Below are 16,605 nucleotides of genomic sequence, written 5' to 3'. Positions count from 1 at the left end.
CTATCCACTGTTTCATAGCACAGGCATACACATATTATCAATTCTAGCACTCACAACAAAAGGTGTGAACTCTCGGTGCCCAATGTAACTTTCTGAAGAGATGAAAATGCTCAGTATCTGCACTGCCCAGCCCAGGAAGCACTCACTAGCTGTCTGCTGTTGGGCACCGGAAATCTGAGCAGTGCTAAGGATGATATTTATAAATTCGGTTAAATTTTGTTTGTTAAAATATGACTTTATTTATTTTAAATAGGTTTATATAATCTATTAACCTCCATGTGCCACATGTAACTGTGAGGACAATATTAGGCAGATAACACTGGCCCCATTTCTTCACCTTGTGTTGTCTATTCAGAATACACCCTGGAGATCACTCTGTAGAACTATAATCATGTGCTTCATGTTGCCTTTTTAAAAATTATTTTGTTCTTTTGTTTTGAGATAAGACCTCAATATATAAGTCGGGTAAACCTTGAACTCACTATGTAGCTCAGGATAGCCTCAAAACAACTATTGTCTTGTCTTTCCCATCAGCTTGCTGGCATCCCAGATCCGTACCACCATAGCTGGCTAAGCACATGCGTACCTCATCCTTTGAGTCATAGATACACCCGAGATCAGGCCGTCACTCTCTCCTTCCCCACAGACGATTTTCATAGTTCTGCTCTTGGAGTTCTACATTGCTGCTCTGAGAGGGTCCTTGTGTCCCCTTCTGTGTTCTTTGGGATGGATCCTTAGAAGAAAGATCCCTGGTCCCAAGAATGCACGCTTGTGTTATTCACTAGCCTCAGATTCTCTCCATACACTTGGAGAACAGTTGCATTCTCTCCAGCAATGGAGAAGAGTGTCTCTTTGCTCACAGACTACCCACGGGGAGAGCTGAGAGGAGGTGACTCCTATGTGAGAAACCTGCGGTGAGCATTTCCTGAAACCAGGAGAGTTACATGCTCAGACTAGACCCTCTGCCTGTCTTTGTGTTTGAAGACGTGGTTCTTCTTCCTCTCTGTGTCCTGTGGCTCTGGCTCTAGTCCCAATGTGGGAAAGGGAAGTCACGTGCTTGGTGTCACCTCAATGTCCCCTTTAAACAAATTGTTTTCTTATAGATCATTCATACTTGGTTAAGTATGGAAACATGTTAACTGCACTATCAAATGGGAAGCATAATCAGGAAAAATCTACTCCCCACTCAGGACAACTTCCAAGACAGACACCACACAAGGTTTATCCTCCCCTCCCCTCTTTGTAAGGGAGATACAGCCAGGAGCAGGGTGGGGCCTGATAGCTAGCACTATGGGAAAGATGGCCAAATTTTCCTTAGTTTCCCAAGGCGGTATTTTTTTGTCTTTTTGGACCAGACCCATGGAAGGCAGTCTCTTTGAATCGTTTCCATGGGAATCCACTTGAGCAGATCAAAAGAGGGAAAAAGGAATTGTGTGAGACATGTAGATGTGGGGTTAGAATGATGATGCCTGGCTCACAATAAACTAATTCACAGAGTAAATTTATGACAAGGATGAAGAAAGTAAGTGTGTGTGTGTGTGAGTGTATGTGTGTGTGCATGTGTATGTGTGTACCTGCACTCAATCTTGTATAATTCACAATACACAGAGAATCAAGGTGCGTTAGCACTTATTATTTTGTTACCTATTTTGAGAAGTATTTTTGTTTCTGTTCATAAAAAATATTTCTTTATTTGGTGAAATTTTAGCCTTTAGAAAATAGAGCCAGGCGCCATCTGGTGATCAAAATGTGAGTTGCAGGACCTCATAGCAACTATGGAGTTTGCCTATAGGCAAGGCTGGGGCATCAGAGGGTGGTGCAGGGGTCCACTCACTCAGAGCACTCAGGGAGATCAGTGCCCTTAGCATCCCGACATCTGGTAATGGTCATAGAATTATGCCCAACAATCGAGTGTTAGCGTGTATGTGGCGGCCGAAGGACCCATAGATTAATATACATACAGCAACTTTTCATTCCAGAAAGGATTTCTGAGGTTTCTGGGGTCAGGTCATCTGGGACCTCTTGGACACGTGTAGCTATGCTGTGCGACCATTCTTGTGCATGTTTTCTCGTGTGCACATGCCTGCGACCCTCTCCTTAGTACCCGAGACTGCGGTAGCTGTGGAAGCTTCACGTCTGACTTTTGGTCAGGCTTGCCTAGTTTTTCTACATAGGGAGTACATGAAATTTCTCCTCCAGCAACGTATGGAGTTCTCCTCTGTCACCTTTTCCATTTCAGTGGGTGCAGCATAAAGACATCTTAGCCATTAGACTTTCCCTTCTAGAGCATGAAGTCTAGAATTACCCCAGACATATGTTGTTAAGGCATCAATGTAAACTATGTAACACATATGGAAATTAGAGAAAATAAAACACAATTCTACTTTCTAACACTAGAAGAACATAGACTAACATGTACTAAAATTTCGTGACTTGCATAATTTGGCCAATTGGCAAAACACATGCTTTCCTTTATGGCAGGGTTGGGACATGCAAGCAGAAGTACCAAGACTGTGGAATTCTTGGCCCACATGATGGCTCACTAGACGAAGGAGCTTACAGCCAAGCCCAATGAATTTGAGGCCTGGAACCTACTTGGTGGAAGAAAAGAACCAGCTCCTGTAAATTGTCCTGAGCCTCACACTCATTCCCTGGAATGAACACACTACACACCAGCACAATAATTATATACAATAAATTCTCATTAAAACTATGAATTTTCCTACTGCTGAAGGAAGCAGTCCCTCTTCCCCTCTGTCCACACTGCTCAGGGCAGAGGTGACCACGTCCGCAGTTTCCCTAGAACCTTTCCTTCGGGAACCCTGGCCCTGAGGCGGTGTTTCACAATGCGCCTTCCATTCCTGCTCTTGCAGGGTGAGGGTAAGTGGCCAGGTGGCCGCTGCAATGGGAAGAGTCTGGTCCTCCCTGTTGCAGAGATGAGCACCCTCTCCTGCCACACACACCTCCACAAGAGGAAGCAGCAGACGCGATTAAGAGAAAGCAGGGGGAAAACGTGGCAGGAGCCTTCAGTATTCCTTCCACACCAGGTGACAGGCGGGCTTGGAGTCCAGCCCTCTGAAGAATGTCAGAAAGCTCTGGAATTCATGGACTTCCCTGAGCTATGTGGTAGCAGGCCTCACTATGTTTACAGTGGAAAAATCCTCACCGGCAACGTAAGAGCGTCATAGAGACACTGTGAGTTTGTACGTGCAGGGGTTCTGGATTGGGATGTGCTGTGAAAGGCGGTCCTGAGCCAGTTTTCTTTTCTTGGAATTATCTGAGTCTAGGACAAGCCTCTCTGGAAGAAAGCTGTTTGTCCTCTCCCAAGGTACTCAGCTGCCCTTCAATTTCCATGTACAGTCAGCATCATTTCATAAGCTCATTGGAGCTCAGTGGCATGTAACAATGCACAGTTCTTCTGTCTGGGCCTATCAATTGGCTAGATGCTTCTGTGCACACTGTGAAAGGCAGATATTCTTTATTCAATTGTCTACTGAGTCCAATACTAATCTTTTCCCGAAAAATCTTCCCAGGCATCCTTAGAAGCAGTGCATTACCTTTATTCTATCAGCTAACATACAACATCGAATGTTACCATGAAAGATGTCAATGTTTGTCTGATCTGCAAGTTTTCCATGGACCTGCCATTGGAACACTTCTCTTAGCTTTTTTTCTTGACAGTCCATAGAGTGGCTAGATGTAACATTAAATACTTCATATCCCATAGAATCCAAATTTTAGATAAGTAATATAATATGGCATGCCACAACCAATGAAAGTAATTGTTTTGTAGAACTGAGATTGTACGGAGTTGAGTTAAATCTGACAACTATAAACACAGCAGACTATGTGGAGTAGAAGCAGAACGTTCTAAGCAATTGCTCCTGGCTCATAAGGACCCAGGAGTTTCTAAATGGGGTTTGTTAAGACTCAGGAAATTTTGAAGACAGACTCCTTGAGACTCAGAAGTAAACAATTCAGGAGTCTCTGGAAGTCTTTAAACTGGCCAGATGCACAGGGCGCTTTCCTCACCAAGATTATATAAGCAAGTTGTTCACCGAGGGCCACGTTTCCAGATTTTGTTGTCACTGCCCATGCTAGGGCTTTCAGGGACATGGTTGCCACTGAGTGGTTCTTCCCCCTGTATGTAACCCCTCACACATGCTCCCATGTGGAACTCTAATAAACTTCATGTTTCACCAAGCTAGACTTCAGCGGTGTCATGTCTTTTACTTTGGTCTGCCATTGGTTCCCTCTCTGGGGTAAGTAGACCCTTGTCTCTGTCTCCCTAGAAATAGTGACACACAAGTGTTCACCTAAGGGGCATCTCTGAATACATCAGATTGCTGAAAACCTCTACTGACAGATCCTCATGGAGTGCACAACACCCAGCTGTGCCTGGTCAATGTACAGAAGAATCCTGGGAAATATTCAATAGCCATTGTTTTGTCAAGCACAAATGAATATTGGAAATGTGGCCTCCATGAACTTCCTATCCATTTTTACCGTGATCTCTTACTATATGATAATATACAACTTCCCTCTTCCCAGAATTCTCATTGCCCCACCTCTACTTCCTGCTTGGTAGCCATGCCTATACTTCTTGCCTGGCTACTGGCCAATCAGCATTTATTTAAATTATTATTAAATTATAATTGACACGGTCCAGACCATTGTCCGATAGCACTCCCCACTTCCAGGAAGGGTGTTTGGGGCATAGTGATACTTTTGTCTGTAGCTAGTGTGTTAGTGTATGCAGTGGGGTGTCGACTTTCAAACATTTACACGATTGCTTACTAAAGTGAAAATCTCACCTTAGTACCTCTCTGTGTGAAGGAGATGACCTGGACAGTTTCTCCTTTTATACTCTCCAGAACCTAAGTTGTTATTGTCGTGGTGAAGAGATGACTGTATAGCAAGGCTAGGTGTGAATAGTTACAAATGCACCTTCCCATGGAGGAGAACATTTGGAATGGAAAATAAGGATTTCTTGGGATCAATCAGCACATTGTTGAAATGATTGTGCCTCTCCCTATTATCCCAGGCCTGCGACTCCAACACAACAGTGAAGTTCTGCTGCTCCTGAATCAGTAAAGTGTGTGATTATGGCCAGTCTATTAGTTCTTTGGCAACAGATGGCAAAGTGTGTCTTCCTTCCTTTACAGGGCTAGTTCGCCTAGACATCCACTAGAACATCTCCGCAGGTCTCTCTGCACTGATAGTATTCCTCGAAAGTCACATTTGAAGGCAGCAAACGCCCCCCCCCCCCGACAATGGGAAATTTCTGTGGTCCTTAACGTGGGACAACTCTGCCAATTACCTGCCTCCTGGCCTCCTCTTTCCTAGTGAGTATGGTTTTCTTTGGGTGACCTGAAGGGTGAAGAAGTTTTACTTTCAGGGATGAGAGGTCACAGAAGGGTGAGCTGGGTGGAGACACCTTCAGTTTGTAGAACATCACATGCACCATAGGTACCGCAGAAACTTGATGCCATTTTCACATTTTAATGCCTTTTTATTGGAGGCTGGTGTGAAGAGCAAGGCAGAGTCCCACCTCCAGGACTTGGACTCAGACAGAGGTGTGGGTGACCACACTGAGAACTGAACACCTCTCATGGTGGGGAGACCCAACTATCCCAGAAGGTTGGAAGTTCTTTTTGTAGCAAATTTAAATTGTTCCATGTCTTATGAATTAGATACTGGCATGATGCTCAGGAGATTCCCATGATTCCAGACCTTGGGTGTAACCCCAAATCTGTGGATTCATGGATAACATTTTTGATTGTTCTGAGAAGATTCTTATGTGTAAACTGAGTCTTTAGGGTTCACCATGCTTACCCAGGCATTTTAACATTCACAGCACCTACATACCTATTTTTCAGTCTTCCTTTCTAAGATTTAATTTTATTTTTAATTTTGTGTATGCCTCTATAGATGTTCATGGAGGAGAGAAGAGGATGTCAGTGTCCTTGGATTTAGAGTGACACGCAATTGTCAGCTACCTAGTTTGGGTACTGGGAAGCAAACTTCGAAAGAACAGCAAATGCTCTTAACTGCCAAGCCGCTGCTCTAGCTTTTATTCACCATTGTTGTTTTTTGGAGACAAGGTTTCACTATGCATCCCTGGTTTTCTTGGAACTCACTATGTAGACCAAGCTGGCTTTGAACTCACAGAGATGTGCCTGTCTCTGCCTCCTGAGTGATGTAATTACAGACCTGAACCACAACACTCAGCTTCTATTTATTCTTAAACCATGATTTCCAGTGATGTATGACAAAATTCCCAGTCACACATCTGGTCAACCCAAACCTATATGGTTCCTTCCTAATTTCGTCCCTCACAAGCCAACATTGCTCCCATTTGCCACCCTGTAAATTTCTACAAGCAGAGCTATTAACTTTATAGACAGGTTCCATGATATCATGGATGACAACAGAGGTTATAAAGGACAAGGATGTCATGTTGTAGTAGTCTTATGAAGTACAGTAGCATACCATGGTCAAGACTGATATAAAGAGTCTGTTGCTGGCATTCTCCCCTGGTGTCCAACTAAAGAGACTTCCAAAACCCATCTGTGGTTTAGATTTGCTTCTGGTGTAGGAGGGTCTTCTGTCTATGTGTTATTTTCATTGGTTAAATAAAGAGACTGCCTTGGTCTAGTTGATAGGGCGAACTCAGGTAGGTGGGGAAGACAGAACAGAATTCTGGGAGGAAGAAGACAGTGAGGCAGACGCCATGGCTCTCCTCTCCAAGACGGACACTGGTTAGACTCATGCCGGTAAGCCAAAGTCAAGTGGCGATACAGATTATTAGAAATGGGTTGAATCAATATGTGAGAGTTAGTCAATAAGGGGTGGAGATAATGGGCCATGCAGCAATTTACTTAATACAAATTTCCATGTGATTATTTTGGGCATAAGCTATCTGGGAGCCGGGCGGGACCAAAAGCAGGCCCGCTCCTCATGTGGTTTAAAGGCATACACCACCACCGCCCGACTAGATTTACTTCTTAAGTGGCATTTCTCACTCATATAATTTATATCTACTTGCATCAGTAGATACTGCCAAGCACGATTTAAAAACGATTGTTCCAGTCTAAATTTCCAGGCAAGAACTCAATGTATTCCACATGCTTGCCAACACTTGGTGACATCCATCTAGTTCTTCTATTTGTGTGGATATTTTGGTATCTCATCGTTTTAGAGATGGTGTGCCTCATGTATCTCAGGCAGATCTTGAATTCCAGATTCTCTTGACACATTCTAAGTGCTAGGATTACAGGCATGCACCAGACAGTCTGGTTTTATATAGTAGTGAGGATTGAATCCAGTGTGCCACAGATTCTAGCCAAGGACTCTACCACCTGAGCTACAACTCCAGTCCTTGTTTTGTTTGAGAGGGGGTTTTAGGATGACCTTGGATTTCTGGTCATCCTGGACCAGCCTCCCAAGTGCTGTGATTAAACACATGTGCCATTGGACTCAGCTGCCATTAATTTTAGTAGGTAAATCTCTAGTGTTATGTCTCTTTTACGTATAAGAATGTGTGTCGTCTCCCCTCTGCATTATTCCATGTTCTCAATAGAAACATATCCAAAGAAACCAGATGGATATGATACCATGTAGACTAATACCATGTAGATGTAGTGGCTTACACGATCATTAGGTAGTCATGTTTTAAACAAAGGATAACCTATAGAATAGTCACAGCTTAATATCAAGGGCAAAGAACTGGGAGAAACAATGCTAGAATTTCCAGTTGAAATGTCACTTTTGCATTCAGTTCTGAAACTGGTAAAAAAAAAAAAGATAGTTCAGTTCAAGCAGTCAATTCGGTCTGTCGAATTTAGTCTGACCATTGGTTGTTTGGGTGATGTGAATCTGAAAAGGCATGCTGTTTTGCTTGGCTCGGAAATTCAAGTGTAATCTCATCCACAGAGATACATCCAAAATAACATTTGATCAAAGTCTTTAATTTTTCAATTTTCATAAGAGCTTGTCTTCTACCCTATGAAGATTGCTGATTTCACCCTTGGTATGCCATATATCATTTGGGTCACTTCTATAACTTTTAAATTCATATTGAAATTAGAAGCTAAGCTAAACTCAGAGTTTGGCGAAAATAGGTCAAATGTGGTGATGCTTATTCCTACAATCTCATTAAGAACTCACTGTTCTAGTTGTCTTTCTTCTGGTAACATCAAAGCTGATCACCTGGTGATTAACCTGATGAAGTCATCATACAATTTCTCATATGTATTACACACCAAAGTTTTTTCAAACAAGGAACAATGTTGGGTAGATCTTCATTGTTAAAAGGGTGATACCATAATTTTATAACTATTTATGTATTATTTAGGATTTTTTATTACAGGAACTTATCTACTTTGTTAAACACTGGTATGCAAAGAGGGTTCACATAAATACTTAATTCTTTTGCAGTGGTTTTCCTAACGTTTTGTTACTCAAGATACATAAATCTTACTTGTTTTCCTTTCCATTAAATTTCTTTACATTTGGGACACTGAATATATGAACACATGAAATATAAGTATGACAGGAAAATGAAATTTTAATTATGAATTTAATCTTAAATTTGAATGGCTTTCATAGCTAGTTAGTGCCACAGTGTTATATAGCAAGTAGTTTAGATGTTTTCCCATATCTTAATTTCTTCATTTAGTAATATTCACTGAATATCCCTTACACAGTAGAGAAAGGGAATCCTGCTTTATTATTCCTGCATTATATATGGTATAGGATGTGGATGTACCTTGCATTATTCAGTGACTCCCCCATTAGTGAACATCTATATTATTTTTCATCATCTTCTGTTATTATTTATTTTTACAAGGAAAGACCTTATGCTTATATTCATGTCTTTTGATATTTGTGCATTGTGCTTTATTATACCTTTGGGATAGAACCTTAGAAGAAGTGTGGCGTGTTCAGAAAGAAAACATTCTGTAACTCTTAATGAGAAGATTTTGCCTAGGTGGTGGCGGTGGCATATGCCTTTAATCCCAGCACTTTGGAAGCAGAGGCAGAGACTGGAGGATTTCTGTATTTCTGTGAGTTCAATCCCAGCCTGGTCTACAGAGTGAGTTGAGTTCCAGGACAGCCAGGGCTGTCAGAGAAACCCTGTCTCAGAAAAACAAAGCAAAACAACAACAACAAAAAATTACCTCAAAGAAAGAGGGAGAGAGGGACGGAGGAAGGGAGGGAAGGAGGGAGGGAAGGAGGGAGGGAGGGAGAGAGAGAGAGAGAGAGAGAGAGAGAGAGTTTGAATCACAGACTTCAGAATACAGCAGTGGAAAGTAAATGTGAGAGAAGATGACTCCAAGGCTAAGATGCTTGCTATATGAGCATGAGGACCCGAGTTCAGATTCCCAGAACTCAGATAAAGGTGAGAGAGTACTTGTGTGTCATCCTAGCACTCTTAGGGCGAGACAAGAGATGATAACGAAGAAGTTCCCAGACACTCACGGACAGCTAGCTCAGCAGACACAACGGCACACACACGGGAGTCAGTCACAAACATTTCCTTGCTGGCATGCTATGGATGAAGAGGTTTTTTTCACAAAGGTGTGACCAACCTCCTGGTAAAGCTTCCAGGAGGAATGGTTTAATCCTGGTTCAGTTCACCGCAGAGAAGACACGTTGTAACGTGAGAGCAGGAGTATGCAGCAGAAGAAAGGTGTTTATCACATGCCTGACAGGAATTCGAGAGCTCACAAGGATAACATAGTCCCAAAGAAGCATCCAAAGTGAAGTACTTTCTCCAACTAGGCTCCATCTCCTTCAGTAGCTACAACTTTTCTAAATGGAGCCCTTAGCCGGGACCAAGCTTTCAAAACAAGAGCATGGGGGGAAGAGCTCCTTTTCAAACCTAGTACTCTGCTCAGTGCATACCCAGAGGTGTCTTCTGCCAATTCAAGTGGCTGGTTTTGGGAAAGTTCAGGAGAAACATAATGGGAAACTATGACATTTTGGCACCATGCACATATACCAATAAATGTAATTTTAAGTCTTTAAAAAAAAGGAAGCATAAGTTATCATTTACAATAATGCAGGACACCAAGAAAATTAGCAATACAGCCCATGTGTGGAGGTCAGAGGGCAATCCTTGGGAGTTGTTTCTCCACTTTCACGGTGGTGAACGTGCTTTACCCATTAAACCATGCCCAGTAACTCATACTTTCTGAGGAACGCAAATGGCATGGTTTTACCATCTTTGATGAAAGCCATATCTGTATATTAATCCACACCTATCTATCAATCAACATAATAATAGCGCTGGTGAAAGAAATCTTTTTTATTTTTAATTTATTAGATTTTTAAAAATACCAATCCTAGTTCCCACTCCCTCCCCTCCTCCCATTCCCTCCACACACCACTCCCCCCACTCCCACCCAGTCCTCAGAGAGGGTAAGGCACATTGCTTTGTGAAAGGAATCTCAATAATATGCAATAATAACTTCCTTGTTATCTGACGCTAAATGGTAAGTTATACTTTTAAAATTTTTTCACACCCTTTGAGACGGAGCTATTGCCTGACTCTAAATATATGGGATTGATGCAGGCAAACGCAGTGAAAAGGCTCGATTTGAACACAGGCTATGCAGGTTCATAATGAGTACATGTGGGTCTCTCTGACAATAAAAGTCCCCTATATTCACAATTACAGCAAACAAAACCCCTGCAAACAGACACGCGTTTGCTGTCCAGAAACAGAAGAATTTTGCCAATTGTCTACATCCCCTTTTAAGGCGGTAGCCTGCAAAAGAGCAAGCGTTTTGCTTTCAGAGAAAGATAAGGGAGAGAAAGGAAGGTTGTATGTAAAGAGTGCCAGAGTGGAGGATAAGGCTGCAGGTCGCTGTTGCCACAGTAATCTGACGTCATCAAGGCGACCCATAAGTTTTTAGGTAGATGTGCCTCATCTCCCGAAAACAGGGTTTCGCTGCCGCTAACGTGGTTTGCTTCCAAAACTTGCACAGGGTTCTGCTAACAGAAAGCAACCTGGCACACTTTCTCAAATGACTGTGATTTCTTTGGTTATCTTAGAGTTTACTTTCAGGGACAGACAAGGGCATGGAAAAGAGGTCCATGAGGAAACATTTAAGATTGTCTAACAATCCTAGCACCGCGATTGCCCTAGAAACATGACGTCATTATGGTGACCAAAATGTCTTTTAAAGCACATTCTGCATCTAAAATCGTACATTTTAAAATCTGTCAATGGTCTGCGTCCTAATCTAATGAACGTTTTCTCAGGTGGCCTCAAGGGTGAAAGGTGCTTTGTTCTCAGGAATGAGGGTGGGGGTGGGGGAATTTGAAGACCGGGTGGGTACACAGTGACTTCCGGTTTGGGGAAGACTGCGTGCATCCCAGTTGCCATTGAAACCTGACACCTCTTTTTGACACCATCGGGCAGGTTTTGACTTGTGATTAGGAAGGAGAGAAAGTGAACAGAGCTGGTTCAATCCTCAACACTACTGTAAAACAAGTAAGACAGCAACAACATGGTAAAATTAAACATAACCCCCCCGCTCTCTCTCGTGTGTATGATCCTGTCAACTATAAGTCAGTGAAAATCTGATGCTGAATATCAGTATTACCAATATCAATATCAATGTTCTGATACTGAATTATATATCAATGACACAGGAGTTAAAAGGAAACAATCTAAAATCCATCACCATCACCACCTTGCATCACAATAATGGCTCCAAAGCTTGAATCTCAATGCAAGCATGAGTGTGGGCCGCTTCTTACTGCTACCCTTCCAGGGAGTCTCCATGTGAGTCATACATTTTAGCCACTCTCGTTGCTTCCATGGCATGAAGGAGGAAGCTAGGCCAGAATGGAATCTGTTGAGGTCCTTCTGTATACCATATAGTATGTGAAGGACTTCAATTCTCTAAAAATCCATCGGCTCGTTTCAGAGATAATCACTGGAAATGTAATTTCTCTAAAGCTTTCCTTTTATGCCCAGAAGATGTCACAAAAGAGTGTACTGATTTCTCTGTTGCCCTGAATGCAGAGATCCTTGAATCTCCCTCAGCCTCCCCAATTCTCATGGCTACAGACCAACTGGCTAGATGGCTTGCATTCCTTGCATCTGATGACAGGAATCATCAGATGTTACCTGCCTCCATTGGCGGCGGCGGAGGGGGGGTGGATTGAGACAGGGTTTCTCTGTAGCTTTATCCCTTCTTGTAGGACTCAGGGGATAATTTCTCTTTCAATATCAAGTTAGTGGCTCTAAAATGATGGAGAGGTAAAGGAAATACTTTGGAAATCTTCCTGCAACAGAGAAGGCCCCCCCCAAGCTTGTTTCACATCATAAAGGTGAGGATATATTACATCTGAACTATATGCAGACCACATGCATTTCCATGGCAAACACACCACAAACACCATTGGGGGGTGGGGTTGAGACAGGGTTTCACTGTAGCTTTGAAGCCTGTCCTGGAACTCACTCTTGTAGACCAGGCTGGCTTCGAACTCACAGAGATCTGCCTGCCTCTGCTTCCCAAACCATGGGGTTAAAGGCGTGTGCCACACTACCCAGCCACCTGCCTCCAATTTTAACAGATTATTTTTCTCACCATGAACCATCTATCTCTCCAAGGGTGGCGGACATAGTTAACTTACTTCACTGTGTTAGAATTTGTTATGTGACAGCGACTGGTAGTACAACTCCCTGTCTGCCTGCTCCACCATCTCATTCTATAGCTGCTTCTTACAAAAGGAAATTCCCCTGTGGATATTTGTGCCCACTCACAAAGGAATGACTCAAGGACACTTCCTTTCACCAGTGGGCCTGCTTCTTCAAGCAGTGTGGTAATTCAAATCTCTGAGTTTCCAGTTTTAGTAAGTTGCACAATGTTTTCATTTGCCCAAAGACAGCTGAGTACCGGAAGAGACCACCTGTTTGTGGATGTCTGAGAAATTGTTCAGTTCCACAAAACTCTGGCTATGTGCACATCTGCTATCCTGGTATAATGACTCAGACTGTATCTTGGAAGCAACTGTAGGGTTGCAAGGAAAACCCTACTGCCCAAGTTGTGTTTATGCGACCCCTCATAAGAGCACAAAGTGGGGAGCAGGTCACATTATGCTAAAAAAAAAGAGATAGAAATTTCACAATCCTCTTTGCAGAAAAATGGGGGGGCATCAATGTGGGATAAAAGGGAAACTTTTGTCTGCTAATGTTTTCCTCGTTACAGCGGAGACTGTCCAGGGATATGTGCCTGGCAAACACAGAGCTCAAATCCATTGGAGTCTGGAGGTGGTGCGGTGGTTTCAATAAGAATGACACTCATAGGCTCGTGTATTTGAATGCTTAGTCTCCAGGGAGTGGCCCTCTTTGAGAAGGCTTAGGTGGTGTGGTGTCCTTGCTGGAGCAGATGTGGCATCCCTGGAGGAAGTGTGCCACTAGGGGTGGGCTTTGAATTTCAAAATCCCATGCCAGGACCAGTTTCACCCTCTCTCTCCCTATGGATCAGGAAGTAGAACTCTCAGCTACTTCTCCGACACCATGTCTGCCTGTGTGCCACCACGCTCCCTGCTGTGATGATAACAGACCAACCTCAGAAACTATAAGCTTTCTTTGATAAGAGTGGCCTTGCTCATGGTGTCTCCTCACAGCGATAGAACAGTGACCACGCCAGATGGTGTTTGGTAAATTCCTGTGTGCTCAAGGTCTTTAAAGTTTCCGTATACCCAGGCTTTATCCATGAAGAGGGCCAATAGGGGACTACTGTCTTCTGAAGAGCACATCATTTTAGATTAGTAACTTGAACGGCCTCCTGCTCACCCCAAATGTCACACAGTAGTCTCTTCTATGAATAACTGACATCTTGGAACAGATTCTAGCCTATGCACGTATGAGTGTTCAACCAGCCACAATTCTCCCTCTGCAGCTGCTGATGGGGCAGAGGAAATCCCTTACAGGACGGTGGTAGTTTGAATGAGGATGGACCCCATAAGCTCATATGGTTGCTTATCAATCCTAGCTGGTGCATATTTTAGGAAAGATTAGGATGTGTGGCCCGATTGGACGAGGTGTGTCACGGGGGGTGAGTTCTGAGGTCTCCAAAGCCCTCTGCCTCCTGTCTGTGACCAGGATGTAAACTCTCAGTGACTGCTACAGTGCCCTACCAGGCTGCCTGCTGCCATGCTGCCCACAGTGATGGCAATGGACTAACCCTCTGACACTGTAAGCAAGCTCCGAATTTAACCCTTTGTGCTGTAAATTCCTTCACCATAGGGCTTCTTCACAGCGAGAGAACAGTAGCTAAGACAGTGTTCTGTGTGCTGTAAATCCCTTCACCATAGGGCCTCTTCACAGTGAGGGAACAGTAGCTAAGACAGTGTTCTGTGTGCTGTAAATCCCTTCATCATAGGGCCTCTTCACAGCGAGGGAACAGTAGCTAAGACAATGTTCTGTGTGCTGTAAATCCCTTCACCATAGGGCCTCTTCACAGCGAGGGAACAGTAGCTAAGACAATGTTCTGTGGCTGGCAAGGGGGTTGTGGCTCCTGCTTCTTCTCATCTGCCTTGTCCCTTCTTGTAGGGCTTGGGGATAATTTCTCTTTCAATATCAAATTAGTGGCTCTAAAATGATGGGGAGGTAAAGGAAATACTTTGGAGATCTTCCTGCAACAGAAAGGGGACCCTGAAGCTTGGTCCACATTGTAAGGGTGAATACATATTACATCTGAGCCATATGCGGACGGTGTCTGAGACATGTGTGCTCTCCAGATTACAGAATGGTCTTCCTTTCTCTGGAAGAAAGCTGGCCCAGGATGCACACTGCTAAACTCTAACTGCTAAATTCCTAAGTAATCCCATGAACAGTTCTGGAAAGAGGGTGTTGTACGTCTGCTTAAATGATGCATACTTCAGCAGCCTGGCAAACGCTAACCAAGGATTCCCGCATCACACTTAAGTAAAGAATGAGTGTGGTTTCATATCTGCTCCTACAGCAATGTTGCCTGACTCCTCAACAGGAGCAGTATGCTCACAGGGGTGACAGTCCACATTACTTGTGCTCTGTGGCAGGGCCACAATGTATAAAGAGCTTCCACTTCATCTGTGATGTCAGAACTCATAGTCTGGTAAGAAAAGGGTGTGTGAAGAGGGAAAGTGTCCAAAACTCCTTCCTTGGCTGCGATATCGAAATGACATTAAATCCTACCGTCATGGAAATGATTGACCACCAAAGCTTATGGTGGCATAGATGCAGCAGCTGGGACAGGAAAAGGAGTGGATTCTCCTGGAGCTGGCATCCTGCAGTGTAGGACTTAACATTCTTTAAACTTAAAATAAACAAATGTTATGCGAGATTGTATTACAAATTCAACCCAATTTGGACTCCACAGTGAGATCCAGACCAACCTAGGCTACATAGAGAGCTGCTTCCCAAGTGAATAAAATATATTTTCCTGAGAAGATTAGCAAAATAACGGGGCAGTTGGGTTAGAAAGATCATAATTTGATGTAGATCAGTCTTCCATGTATGTCTCTAGCTGTTTATCTGGAAATTTCAAAGCACAATAATAAAGGGTCACTGTTCCTCTCATATATAATATTTTGCTCGTGATCACGAGAGGCCAGTTCCTTACCAGTGGTGCACAGTGTTCCTGTACTCCACGACTATCCTGTCCACCAAGACCTTCACAAATAAAACCGGTGGCCATAGTGACATATGTGCTGCTGTGGGAGATGGATTGTCAGGTGGGACTTGCTGGCTTCTAGCCTGGACCTGAGTTTATGGAGAGCCCCTGTCTGCAGTGAATAGAGCAGGAAGTGATGGAGCAGGCCACCCAATGTCCTCTTGTGGCCTCCACAGTCATACGAACGTGCATATGCACACACCAACTCACAAGCATACACCCAAAACCCAAACCATCTTGGACAAAATGATTCTAATTTGCCTGTAAAAATGAAAAGCACGGAAGCGTACTTGGCAGACACACCACAAACACCAGGTTGTTCTTGGAAGTCCCCAACAAGCATCATGCAACACAATGCCAGTGACTGACCAGGAGTGAACTTGCCTGGTAGGGAGCGATCTGGGGGCTGTACCACAGCCTCCTGGAGAGGGGATGGAAAGTCTAGGTAATCCATCCATCCCAGTGTCAGGGGATTCCATGTGACCACCATATTCATATTCTCTACAGAGCACCACTCTATCCAGTGTGCACTGCCCACTTTACACTCAGGGAGGATGAAGTGGGTTGTGGAGCGCTAGCTTTGCGGTAATCCATAAATGGAACTGCTCTAGTATGTGTGCCAAGTTTCCAAACAAACTAAATTGTATTGCTATTCCATAAAACATCAGCCCTTTTAAAGGAAATAAATGTGGGACTATGGTTTGGCTGCCACCTCATGGCCATAGTCGGAAGTACACCTGTGAGAATTTTGGGTTGGGTGGGAGGGAATATTGGCTATGACCTGGACTTGAAGAGACCTTACCTAGGGAGTTTAGGCAGTGTTTTTTCACCTCAGTATATTTTCCTGGCGCATAAAACTTGACATCTTAGGTATATCAAATGTAGACCTGAGATTGGACCCAATTGCAGTCTAAGGTTAACATAA

This window comes from Myodes glareolus, chromosome X (assembly GCF_982192425.1).
Source record: "Myodes glareolus chromosome X, mMyoGla1.1, whole genome shotgun sequence".
Taxonomy (NCBI): domain Eukaryota; kingdom Metazoa; phylum Chordata; class Mammalia; order Rodentia; family Cricetidae; genus Myodes; species Myodes glareolus.
The sequence above is the reverse complement of the archived record's forward strand: the minus strand, read 5'-3'. Positions refer to the sequence as shown.